Genomic DNA, 13,227 nt, shown 5'->3' on the forward strand with positions numbered 1-13,227 from the left:
ACACAGTAAACTTATGCATGTAAGTAGATCTCATACATTAATATTACTTTTTCCAGTGCTGGGGCTTCAATTCAGGCCCTGAGAACTGCACTGAATTTCTTGCCTTCAAGCATGGTGAGCCTTTGCCCTTCACCCACGGTACCACAGAATTATCCATACCCTGAGTTCAAATACAAGGCCTGCCAGGAAAATGGGGCAAATTCCAAACCATGGCTTTATTATTGTTATTATTATTATTATTATTAGACGAGCGCAGGGCTTGCACTCAGGTCTTGGCATTTCTGTCACAGCTGATCCTTGTAAACGAGGACCTGAGTTCAAATCTTGGGGCTGGCAAAAAACAAATAAAAAGGAGAAGCATAAAACTGAGAAGTTCAAGAATGTGGTTTTACTTTTTTTTCCTTTGTATTGTGACCATCCTGGGTCTAAATGACCAGTCCTAGAAAGTGTACATTACCTTGCATTGCTGATGTTTGGCAGGCTATTAAGGAAGCCATACTGAAACTGGCAACTTAGTTCTGGAGGTCAAATCCCAGGATTGCCACTAATGAATGGCAGAGATTCTAAGAAACCCATTCCCATATACATCCATACAAATGGAATGTTATAAAAGTAACAATTAAATTGGTAGTGTATGATTATATTATAAAATGATACACAACAATTATGCTACATTGGCTAATTTTCAATTAATCCTTTATTATGTATTCAACCATGATAATTAAAAAAGCAAGGAATAATTTAAGTGCCATAATAATAATCGGTAGTAATATTGTATATGCAATTTCATAGTATACAGACATCTGTCTCTTGTTTGATGCATCTACATCAATCTATCTATCTATCTATCTATCTATCTATCTATCTATCTATCTATCTGTCTGTCTATTTACTATCTCTCTATCTACCAATCTACACATTTATCTGTTTATACACTTGTCACTACTTAGGCTCAGTGGTTGAGTGCTCGCCTAGTACATGCAAAGTCCTAGGGTCGATTCCTCTCTACTGTGTGCATAGATAAATCTGGAAGTCGTGCTGTTGCTCAACCAGCTGAGCACTAGCTGAGCATAGAAGCTTAGAGACTGTGTGTCAAGACTCTTACTCAAGACCCAGGAATGGCACCAAAAAAGATAGAATGTTCTGACTGCAACTATATAAGGATATCACTGCAAATACCTCATCACAGAGCAAGTCTGGAGTCTCGTGCAGACAGCTGCTGTCTCACCTGAATTAGCCAGAGGTAAACCGTTGCAACCCAGCTGGATGGAACCAGATGCTGCTGGTTCACTCACTCCTGTCATCCAAGATACTTGGGGGCTGAGATCTGACACTGGTGAGTATAAAACACAGCCCTGGCAGGAAGTCTGTGAAACTCTGAGCTGTGGCTCAAAGTGGTAGAGCTCTAGCCTTGAGCAAAAGATCCTAGGACAGTAATTAGGCTTTCAGTGCAATCCCCGTGGGTGACTCCACCTTCCCACCAAAAGAAACCCCTCTAAATCATTAGATGTGAACTTTGTGTGGTTTGTGACATGTCTCTGAAAGAATGGTGATATTGATGAAAGCACCCTAATTCTAATGACAGTGTGTGGGATACAGCTATGTGATGAGTCCTTCATGAGGTTTTGTGTGCTGAGTCCTACTTTCATCTGGTTCTTGTAAGAGCTCCACAAGTCAGATGATTGTACTGTAGAGAAACTTGAGGCTCAGATATGTCCCCATGTCAGGGCCAAAATTATGTTTGTACCTAACTCTAGTGAGTTGTCTCCTGCAGAAAATTGTTTGGGTTTCTTTTTCTCGATCATGAACCTTGAAGTCAGGGCCTAGCCCCTGACCCTTCCCTGTTGGGCTCATGGCTAGCCCCCTACCACGTGGAGCCAAGGACCCCCTTGCAACAGAGTGTTACAGTCTAGGTATCTGTAGCTGAGGTCTGTCATCCTGCCTACTCAGGAAGCTGAGATATGATGATATCAGTTCCAAACTATCCCAGACCAAAAAGATCCCATGAGACTATTATCTCCTTTTCACCACTTAGAAACATGAACTGGAAGCTGGGAGCCAGTGACTCGCACCTGCCATCCTAGCTACTCAGGAGCCTGAGAGTTGAGGATCACAGTCCAAAGCCAGGCTGGGCAGGAAATTGTTTGAGAGGCTTTTCTCCAGTGAACTACGAAAAACCTCCAGGAGTGTTGTAGCTCAAGTGGTAGAGCGATTGGCTTTAGCTGAAGAACTCAAGGACAGCACCCAGGCCTAGATATAAATTCCTCCAACTTCCAAAAAAAGAAAGAAACCTGAAGTGGAGTGCTGGGAATGTGTCTTAGTTGTAGAGTGCTTTGTCTGTATGAATCCCTGGGTTTGATTCCTTAGTATCACATACTAGTAAAAACCCTGAAGTGGTTGTGTGGCTTAAGTGATAGAATGCTATCCTTGTACCGGAGAAACTCAGGTCCAGTGTTCAGTTCCTGAGTTCAAGCTCCAGGAGAAGTGTATGCACACACATACATGCACACAGACACACAGAGACATACACACACAGATACACACAAACACACACATACACACACACAAATACAGATACCAGAAGTGAAGGTGTGACACCTAATGGTAAAGCACTGAGCTTCTATTCTGAGCTCGTGGTCAGCTCTCAGGCCCTGTGTTCAACCCCCAAACCTACCCATCCGAGGCCCAACTAGGAGAGGTCAAATGTTTCAATACCTGATGATCACCACCAGTCCTAAATGACAGGGAGCATTGTGATATTACACACATGCTTAGATATAGCAAGCTTCCAGAAACCAAGAAAGCCACCATTGCCAATAATGAATCACTTCATTAGGTTCAGCTCCCTTGTTTTCTACCAAAAGAACCCTTGAAATAATTGTAGCAGGTTATTTCAACACTGGAACATAGTTTAACAAAGACAGGATAAATGCAGGGAACTTGGCCTGCCACAGGAGGTGGCACAAATGAAGGCTTCCTGTCAAAACAGCACTGGGGAGAGAGATAGCTTGGGGTACAAAGAGGCCTTTTTCTCCTGGCCTTTAGAGCCTGCCCTCACTCCTGCTCACTAATTTGCCAGGATGGAGTTTTTTGGTACAAAGCTGTACTTGAGTGAGGCCTTTTGTTGGGCTGTTCCAACAACGAAGCAGACATCCTCTAGCACCCTAGGGTGTGCAGAAAACCTCTGGCTACACTGGGAACAGTAAGGGGAGCCATGGAACATGCACTGTCTTGAAAGGATCGTCTGTGCTATGAAATCATTCTATTCAAAGCAAATTTTCTAGCTGGATGCCTTTCATCATAGGGACTCTAGACCTTTACCGATAGAAATGTATGCATACATACATGGGGAAACATGGAGTTACTTGTTTTTTATTTTGCTTTTTTTTTTTTTTAGACAGGTCCAGGGGTTGTATTATGAGCCTAGGCACTGTCCCTGAGCTCCTTTTGCTCAAGGGTAGGGCTTTTCCCTTGAGCCACAGCCCCACTCATAATGAGTTTTTATTACTTTGATCCCTCAGAAATAAGAGTGCTGTGGACTTTCCTATCTTGGCTGAATTAAAACTGGCATTCTCTACCTCCCAGACTCCTGATGAGCTAGGATTACAGGCAGGAACAAATGACACCTGGCTTTCTTTTCCTCTTGTTCTTTTTTTCATTGTGACAAACTGAAATCTTCATAATGTCATCCTAATGGTTTGCATTTTGAAGTAAACTACCCAGGCCTGGAGTACCAATGCCAGGACTGCCACCTACAAATGGAGGGAGATCTTGAGAAAGTCTTTCCTATTCAAGTGAATGTTTAATGGAATATTATAAAAGTAACAATTGAATTTACAGTTAGTTCATGATTGTTTTATAGACGGCCACACAAAAAGTATTGGATTATGTCTTCCATTCTAGCTATTTTGTATGATTCTCCCAATTAAAGAATACTGACTACTTTTTTTACATTAATGCTTTAATAAGTATTCAACAATAAGGGGCTGGGAAGGTGGCTCAGTGGTAGAGCGCTTGCCTTGCATGCCTGAGGCCCTGGGTTTGATTCCTCAGCACCACATAAGCAAAAAGAAAAAAAAGCCGGAAGTGGCACTGTGGGTCAAGTGGTAGAGTGCTAGCCTTCAGCTGAAGAGCTGAGGGACAGCACCCAGGCCCAGAGTTCAGGCCCCACGACTGGACCAAAAAAAAAAAAAAAGTATTCAACAATGATACTTCATTAAATGGAGGCATAATTTAATAATAATTCATAATATACATAATTTAATATCCTCACACTGTCTCTCTCTCATATATATTTCAAACTACACATCTATTTATCTATCTATCTATATCTATATCTATATCCATATCTATATCTACACCTATATGTGTATCTATCAGCCACTAGTATGGCTTGTTCCAAGGTCCTCAGAAATGTTTGGCAGCTCAGTTTACCAAAGGCTTTTGGACTACAACTGATCCTTTCTTGAATTGGGCATTGTGGGCTCTGAGTTCAAATCCCAGCATCGCCAAAATTTTATATGTGGAGTCAGAAGCCAATTTTTACACATTTTTTTCTTTCTCTGAGAAAGTCCTGGGTCGCAGTATGATGTATAATCCATATGCAAATAAATCCATGTGATAAGATGTAATAAATGTAATAAATGTTATATATTTAATAATACTAAATAAAATAAAAAATATGGGTAATAAATGTCCTATGGAGTAAACCCATGTTTGTAAATAGATCTCATATATGAATATTATTTTTTTCAGTGCTGGGGCTTGAATTTGGGCCCTGGAAACTGGGCTGAAATTCTTGTCTTTAATGATGGTGAGTTCTGCTCCCCCAAAGTGCCATAGAGTTACCCAGACCCTGAGTTCAAATCCCAGACCTGCCAGAAAACTGGTGCAAATTCCAAGCCCAGGCCTTAATTTTTTTTGGCCAGGCCTGGGGCTTGAACTCACCTCTTGGTAACTCTTCCTCACCTTCCATCATCCTAGGCTGGGGTGTAGCCTCTGGACCCACAGCTCATCCTGAGACCCTAGGACTCGAATTCAAATCTTGGGACTGGCAAAAAAAAAAGGAGAAGTGCTGGGAAGGTAGCTCAGTAATAGAGTCTTGCCTTGCATGCATAAGACCATGGATTTGATTCTTCAGTACCACATAAGCAGAAACAAGCCAGAAGTAGTGCTATGGCTCAAGTGGTAGAGTGATAGCCTTCAGCTGAAGAGTTGAGGGACAGCACCAGACCCAGAGTTCTGGCCCCAAAACCAAAAAGAAAAAAGAAAAAAAGAGATGGGGAAAAAAGGAGAAGGTTAAAACTTGGAAGTATCAGAAGGCGGTTTTACATTGTTTTTCCTTTGCATTGCAACCATCCTGGGTCTAAATGACAGGGTTCGGAAAGTGAACATGACCTTGCACTGCTGAAGTTTGGTGGGCTATCTGGGAAGCCATAGCCCAAACCAGCAACCTAGGCCTGGGGTGGGAATCCCAGGACTCCCACCTATGAATGGTGGGATATCCTAAGAAACGCATTCCGATATACATCCTTATGAATGGAATGTTGTAAAGCAAAAATTACATTAGTGTATGATTATATTATAAAATTATACACAATAATTATACTACATTGAATAATTTTCAATTAATACTTTGTTATGTATTCAACCATAATATTTCAATACAGGAAGGAATAATTTATTGATAATTGTTAGTAATATTATATATATACTTGAATAATATACAGACATCTCTGTCTTGTTTTATACACACACACACACACATATATATATATATATATATATATATATATATATATATATATATATATATATATGCTGTCAAGCAGTTGAGCACTGGCTTTGAGAATAAAAGCTTAGAGACTGTGTCTAGGCCCTTACTCAAACCCCAGGACTGGCACCAAAAACAAATTAGAATGTTCTGTCTGCAGTTATAGAAAGCCAGGAATTCAAATACCTCATCACAGAGCAACCTGGGAGTCTGAAACTGACGGCTGTCATCTAACCTGATTTAGCCAGAGGTCAACAGCTGCAGCCCAGCATCATGGAACCAGACACTGCTGGCTCACCTCTAGCTGCTCAGGGGGTGAGATCAGAAACTGGGGGTTGAAAACTCAGCCCTAGCAGGAAGTCTGCTAGACTCTGAGCTGTGCCTCAAAGTAGTAGAGATCTAGCCTTGAAGAAAAGATCTTAGGACAGTACCTCCAAACTATGAGTGAAATCCCTGAGGCTGATGACTCTCCCCACACAAAACACCCCTCTAAACTGTTAGATGTGAACTTGTGCGGCTTGTGAAGTGAAGGAATGGTGATACTGATGAAAGCACCCTAATTCTAATGACAGTTTGTGGGACATAGCTATGTGATGAGTCCTTCCTGGGGTGCTGGGTGTTGAGTACTTCTGGGTTGTTCACGGGGTACTGAGTGCTGAGTCCTTCACAGGGTGCTATGTGCTAAGTCCTTCATGAGTTGTATTCTTTCATCTGGTCCTTATAAGAGCTACACAAGTAAGATGATTGTGCAGATAAGAAAGTTGAGGCTCAGATATTTCCCCAAGGCAGGGCCAAATTTATATATGTACTAAACTCTAGTGACTTGTCTTCTGCAGACAGTTGTTTTGGTTTAGGTTTCTCCATCATGAACTTTGAACTCAGAGCCTAGATGCTGACTTTCTTCTTGGGCTCATCGCTAATGTTCTACCATGCTGAGCCAAGGACCCACTTGCAGCAAAGTGTCATGGCTTAGATGTCTTTAGCTTAGGTCTATCATTCTGCCTTCTCCAGAAGCTGAGGATCTCATTTCAAAACTATCCCAGATAACGGTCCAAAGTCAGATTTGGCAGGAAATTCCTTGAGATGTTTATCTCCAATAAACCACCAGAAAGCCTGAAGGGGCATTGTAGCTCTTGTGGTAGTGTGCTAGACTGAGATGAAGAGCTCATAGCCAGCACCCAGGCCCAGACTTCAACTCCTCCAACTTACAAGAAAAGAAAGAAAGAAACCTGAAGTGGAGTGCTGGGAATGTTTCTTAGGGGTAGACTGCTTTGTGTGTGTGAAACCCTGGGTTTGAATCTTCAGTACCACATTCCCTACAAAAAAAAGCCTGAAGTAGCTGTGTGGCTCAAGTGGAAGAGTACGGTCCTTATACAGGAGAAACTCAGGTACAGTGGGTAGGTCCATAGTTCAATCACCAGGACTGGTGTATGCGTGTGTGCACGTGTGAGCACACACACACACACACACACACACACACACACATACACACGGAGCCACCGATGCCAATAATGAATCATTTCATTGTGTTCAGCTCCCTAATTGTCTACCAGAAGAACTGTTGAATTAATGGTAGCACTTTGTTTCAAAACTGAAACATAGTTTTACAAAGACAGGATGAGTATAGGGAACTTAGTCTGCCATGGCAGGTGGAATAAATGAAGGCTTCCAGTCAAAACAGAGCACTGGGGAGAGAAATAGCTTGGGTCACAAAGAGGGCTTTTTCTCCTAACCTTAACAGCCTGGGCATACTCATCCTCACTAATTGGCTTAGATGAATTTTTTGTTACCCAGATGCACAAGAGTGAGGCTTTATGTCTGCCTGTTCCAACAATGAGGCAGATTTCTTCCAGCAACCTAGGGTATGGAGACCCCTTCAGGTTAACTGGGAACAGTGAGGGGAGCTCTGGAACATGCACTGTCTTGAATGCACACTCGGTTGCTAAGAAATCATTCTATTCAAAGCAAATTTCCTAGCTAGGTGCCTTTCTACATAGCAACTCTGGATCTTCACCAATTCAAATATATGCATACATACACAGACACATGGAGTTACTGGCTCTTTTCCTGTGGCAGGTCCTGAGGCTGGAACTGTGAGTCTAGACATTTTCCCTGATCTCCTTTTGCTCAAGGAAGCATTTCATTGTATCTTAAACCATGATTACCCTAGGTTGGGATGCAGCTTTTACACCCATAGATGATCCAGGGATCCTAGGACCCGGAGTTCAATTCCCATCACTGGCAAAAATAAAGCAAACCAACAAAATGGATGAGGAAAAACCAGGTAATTTTACACAACAGGTTTACTTTTGTTTCCTTGGCACTGTGACACTCCTGGGGCTCAATGACTTGGCTTGAAAATTGTATGTGACCTTGCATGGATGAAGGCTGGGGGGCTCTCAGTGAAGCATGAGTCTAACCCAGATAGCTAGGCCCTGAGATCGATCCTAGGCCAGCCACCTACACATGGCTGAAGATCTTAGGAAACTTGTTCCTATCTATAGGAACACTAATAGAATGTTTGAAATGTACTAACTGAAGTACTAATTAGATAGTCATTACAGTATAAGATTGCATGCAATAAATATAGGTAATTGATTAATTCTTTATTAAGTATTCTACTGTGATTAATTAATGGAAGCATAATTTTAGACCAAATAATAGGTAGTAATAGCTTATGTAAAAATAAGATATAGACATCACTCTTTATATAGGGTTATACACTAAAATCTACATAAATGTCTCTCTGTAAACCTTTGTAGATGCATATACATATGTTAATACACACACATGCACACACACACACACACACACACACACACACACTGCAATCTAAACATCTATCTGTTTATATATTGGCCATTCCTAGGCTTGATCTCAGGTCCTCAAATTTGCCCAGTAACATCACTTGCATCAGACCGGTGTGCTAACATTTACCCTTTCCTGAAGTGGGCCTGTTAGACCCTGAGTTCAAGTCACAGAACTGGCAAAAACTTAATCCTGGTGGAAAAGCCAATTGTCCCACTTGTTTTCCTTATCAGTGAAAGTACTGGGCCTCAGGAATGATGTAGAATACATAAGCAAATCTATGTTTTATGTAATAGGATGCAAAAAATGTTATACGTGTTATCATACTCACTCAAATGCATAAGAAATAAAACATAAAAATGAATACACTAACTGCAACATGCAGTAAACATGTGCATGTAAATATAAATCAGGTATTTAAAATGTATGCGAATATTATTTTTGAATTCAGGCCCTAGGAACAGGCCTTTCTTTCTTGTCTTCCAGCACGGTGATCTTCCCATCACCCACAGTGCTGCAGATTTCCCCAGACTCTGAGTTCAAATCCCAGGCCTGGCAGAAAAAATGGCAAGAATTACAAGCCAAAGATCCTCATAATATTTTAAATATTTTTAATGTATGTATGTATGTATGTATGTCTTTTTTATTTTGTAAAGCACAGGGCTTGAAGTCCGGTCGTGGCAATTGTACCTCAGCTTTGATCACTCTAGGCCTTGGTTCAGCCACTGGACCCACAGTTGCTGATGGGATCCTAGACACTCAGGCCTTTCAGGGAAAAGAATGCACAGAAAAAAAATGTGGCTTTTTTACGTTTTCTTCCTTTGCACGGTGACCCTCCTGGATCTGAATGACACTGTTGCAAAGGGTACATCACCATGCATTGCTGAAGGTTGGTGGACCATTAAGGAAGCCATAGGCCCACATGACAACATAGGACCTGACCAACCAATGGCAGGAGATATTAACAAACTGGTTCCCTTCCATAGGAATAACAACGGAATCTTGTCAATTTTACAGTTGAATGAGTTGATCATGAAAGATGCTCCTATAAAATTAGACAGCATGATTTCACGAGTCTGATTGATTTCATTTAATATTTATTAAGCATTAAAAGAATATTATTATTTACAGGAATGCAATAATTTCAGGAAAATGATTGATTTCATTAATAGTTTAAGGATGAAAACAATAACATTAACTACATGGACGCATAATATACACCCAAGAATTGGTAGGAATGTAGTATATAGAACTGAAAAATGTATAGACATCTCTGGCACTCTATAAAGATATATATTTATTAGTGTACTGTCATCTGCATGTCAATCTGTTCATATTTTGTTAACTCCTGGCCTCAATCTCAGGTCCTGGGAACAGCCTGTCAGCATAATTTGCCCCAGGAGGGCGTGTTCACACTCACCCATTCATGAATTTGGCCCTGTAAGTCATGAGTTCAGATACCAGCACTCCCAAACAATGAATCGTTGAGTAAGACGCTTATGGTGACACGTTTTCTTTTTCTGTGAATGTCCTGGGGGTCAGGTATGAAGTGGAATATATATGCAGGCGTATTTCCTATGTAATCAATGTAACCAATGTTCTATGTGCCATAAAAGTCAATAAAATAAATGGTGAATACATAAATAAAACAAAAAAATTAACTACACCAAATGGAATATGGAGTCAACGTATGTATATAAATATAAATCATATATGTAAATTGTACATGAATAGGTGGGGATCGATTTCAGGCCTAAGAAATAGACTTGAATTTCTTGACTTCAAGGAGGCCAGATTCCCCTTTCTACACAGTACAACAGTGTTACTCAGACCATGAGTTCAAATCCCAGTCCTGGCCGAAAAATGGCACCTTTATAGTATGTGAGGCCCAATTCTTAGGTATTTCATTATTCCTCCATTTTATGAATGTGATTGTTTAAATGCTTAATAAAGTATTAAATAAACTTGATTAGTGTCCTATAATATAATTGTGTATAATTTTATCCTAGAATCATTCAAGAACTGCCCATTCAATCATGACATACATCACATTACATTGGTAACCATATGGATAGGACAAGTTTCTGAGGATCTCCTGCCATTTGGAGGTGGTAGGACCAGTATTTGAACTGTGGGCTCCAGCTCCCACCACTTAAAGCCCAGGATAGGGAACTCACTGGTCTGTCCAAGAATATCAGCAAGACCAATGATTAGGCAGGCACCAGTGGCTCTCAACAGTCCTCCTTGATACTTACAAGGCTGTGATGGGAGGATCATGGTCAAAGTCACCCTCAGGAGAAACGTCCTTGAGATCCCTGTCCAACTTCAGTGCCAACAAAGCCAGAAGCCCTGTGGCTCCAGTGGTAGAGGGCCAGCCTTGAGCAAAAGCAGCTCATAGACTGTGCCCAGATCCTGAGTTTATGGTTCGGGACTGGCAACAAACAGACATAAACAACAATATGTGCAGCCATCCAGCTAAAGCGGGTCTTCCTCTTGTCCCCAACCGAATGGGAGAGAGTTCCCTGGGAAAAGGGTTGAGAGAGCCGCTGTCAACTTGACTCTGCCCATGCTGATTGCATCACAGGATTCTAGCCACACCCCCATTCTTTCATGTTCCTTTCTGACCAATGGGATACAAGAATGGTGGCAACTCCCACATTCCAGGATGCCTGGTAGCATCCTCTTTTAGTTTACACTACTACCAACAGTTAAGGAAGGTAGAGGTGGCTGAGTGGTGAGCAAGAGACTCAAGGCAATTTTAGAGTATAGTAGGAAATTGACATGCCCCAGCCCCTTTTCCCCCCTTCCTGTGGTGCTGGATTTCAAATCTCAGCCAGCCTAAGGCCCTGACCTCGTCCCTGCCCTTGGTCTTCTGCTCTGGGCCCATGTGTCTGAAATGCTGCTGCCATCCCTGCTCACTCTACCTGGATCAGCTGCCAACAGTTTCTCCAAACAGCACAGGTGAGTGGCTGCCCCAACACCATTCCCAACCCGGGTCAGAAACCCCTCTGGGAGTACCATGACCCCCTGCTTGTTTCCTCTCCCTGGTTCTGAGGAGCCACCTTTCTGTCTTGTGCATTTCTGAGAAACAAACAATATATGCTCAGGCTGGGCTGAGCTCAGGCTGTCCTCCTATCTGTGACAGGTATGCTCCAACAGACCTGATCCTTGGTAGTTGGGATGTTAGACATGTAGAGCCATGCTCAGTCAGCAGTTAGATGGATTATTACCAACTCTTAGTCCATGGCAGCCGGTTCTTGACCACAGATAAAGCTCTGGGTAGGGCCGCAACCATTTGAACTTAGTCTCCTCACAGGATAGATGTGAGGAAACAAGGGATTTATACAGAGGGATCTCTGGAACATGGCTAGGAACAGAGGGAGTGGCCTTCAGGTAAGGTTCTCCACAATTCTGTGAGCATATGACAGGAAGATACCTGGAAAGGTTTCAGGTGGCCCCTGTTATTAATCGGACAACAGGTGTGGGATTATGAAACAAAACATGGCTCTCTTTCATCATTATCCTATCCCCATGAGGAAGGGTATCCTTCACTGTGTTGAGTTTTGCAACTGAGGAAAACAAGGCATGGAGAAGTTGGGTGAGCTACTTATGACCTCAAGTTCAAAGGAAGCACGGCCTGACTTCTCTACCATGCTCCCTAGGAAAATGGGTGCTATTCAGTCCACTTCTTGTAGTGGGAAGTCCATTTCTTGTTAGTCATGGGGCTTGAACTCTAGGTCTGGGTGCTGTTCATGAGCTCCTCAGCTCAAGACTAGTGCTCTACCACTAGAGCCCACAGCACCACTTCCAGTTTTCTGGTGGATCTTTGGAGATAAGAGTCTCACAGACTTTCTTTCCTTCCCGGGCTGGCTATGAACCATGATCCTTATATCTCAGACCCCTGTGTAGTTGGGATTAGAATTCTGAGCCACCGGCACATGGCTTAAGTGTACTTCTCACTTTCTTTCTCCCTCTCTTTCACATGAACTGGTTGAATGTGTACTGGAGGAGGTGGCCCATTGTCCCCATGTGGCTAGAACCCATGGTGGCCCTCTTATTCTGGAGGTGGGCTGTGGGTCAGGACCTGTCTCGCTCAACCTGTTGAAACAGCTCCATGACGTAAGCCCCTCTGTACCCTGGCTAGACCATGACGGTTATTCATTTTCCATCCAGCCTGACTGGACTTCTTGTACTGTTTTATACATCATTTTCTAGCACCTGGACAAAATTATGATACATAGTTACAGAATCAAAATGTAATGCCATCTTAAGAAATTCGTTTAGGTTTCTGGGAATGTGGCGTCATGGTATGGTGATTGCCTAGCATGCATGAAACCCTGGGTTCAATTACCCAGTAGCACATAAACAGAAAAACTCTGGAAGTTGTGCTCTGCCTCAAGTGGTAGAGTGCTAGCCTTGAGAAAAAAAAGCTGAGGAATAATCCCCTAGTCCTTAGTTTAAGCCCCTGGGCTGGCAATAAATAAAGTATTCAATTTTTTTTCATTCATGTGACTCTTTCTAATATATTTATAAGATGATTTCTTTGTTGCTTTGTATGTTCTCCCACGATATAACCCCTGCTTTCACTGTATTTAATGTTGGTATAATTTGTGGAGGGGAATGGCAAAAACAAATCGTTTAAATAG

This window comes from Dipodomys spectabilis, unplaced genomic scaffold, assembly GCF_019054845.1.
Source record: "Dipodomys spectabilis isolate Male_0828 unplaced genomic scaffold, ASM1905484v1 ptg000386l, whole genome shotgun sequence".
NCBI lineage: Eukaryota > Metazoa > Chordata > Mammalia > Rodentia > Heteromyidae > Dipodomys > Dipodomys spectabilis.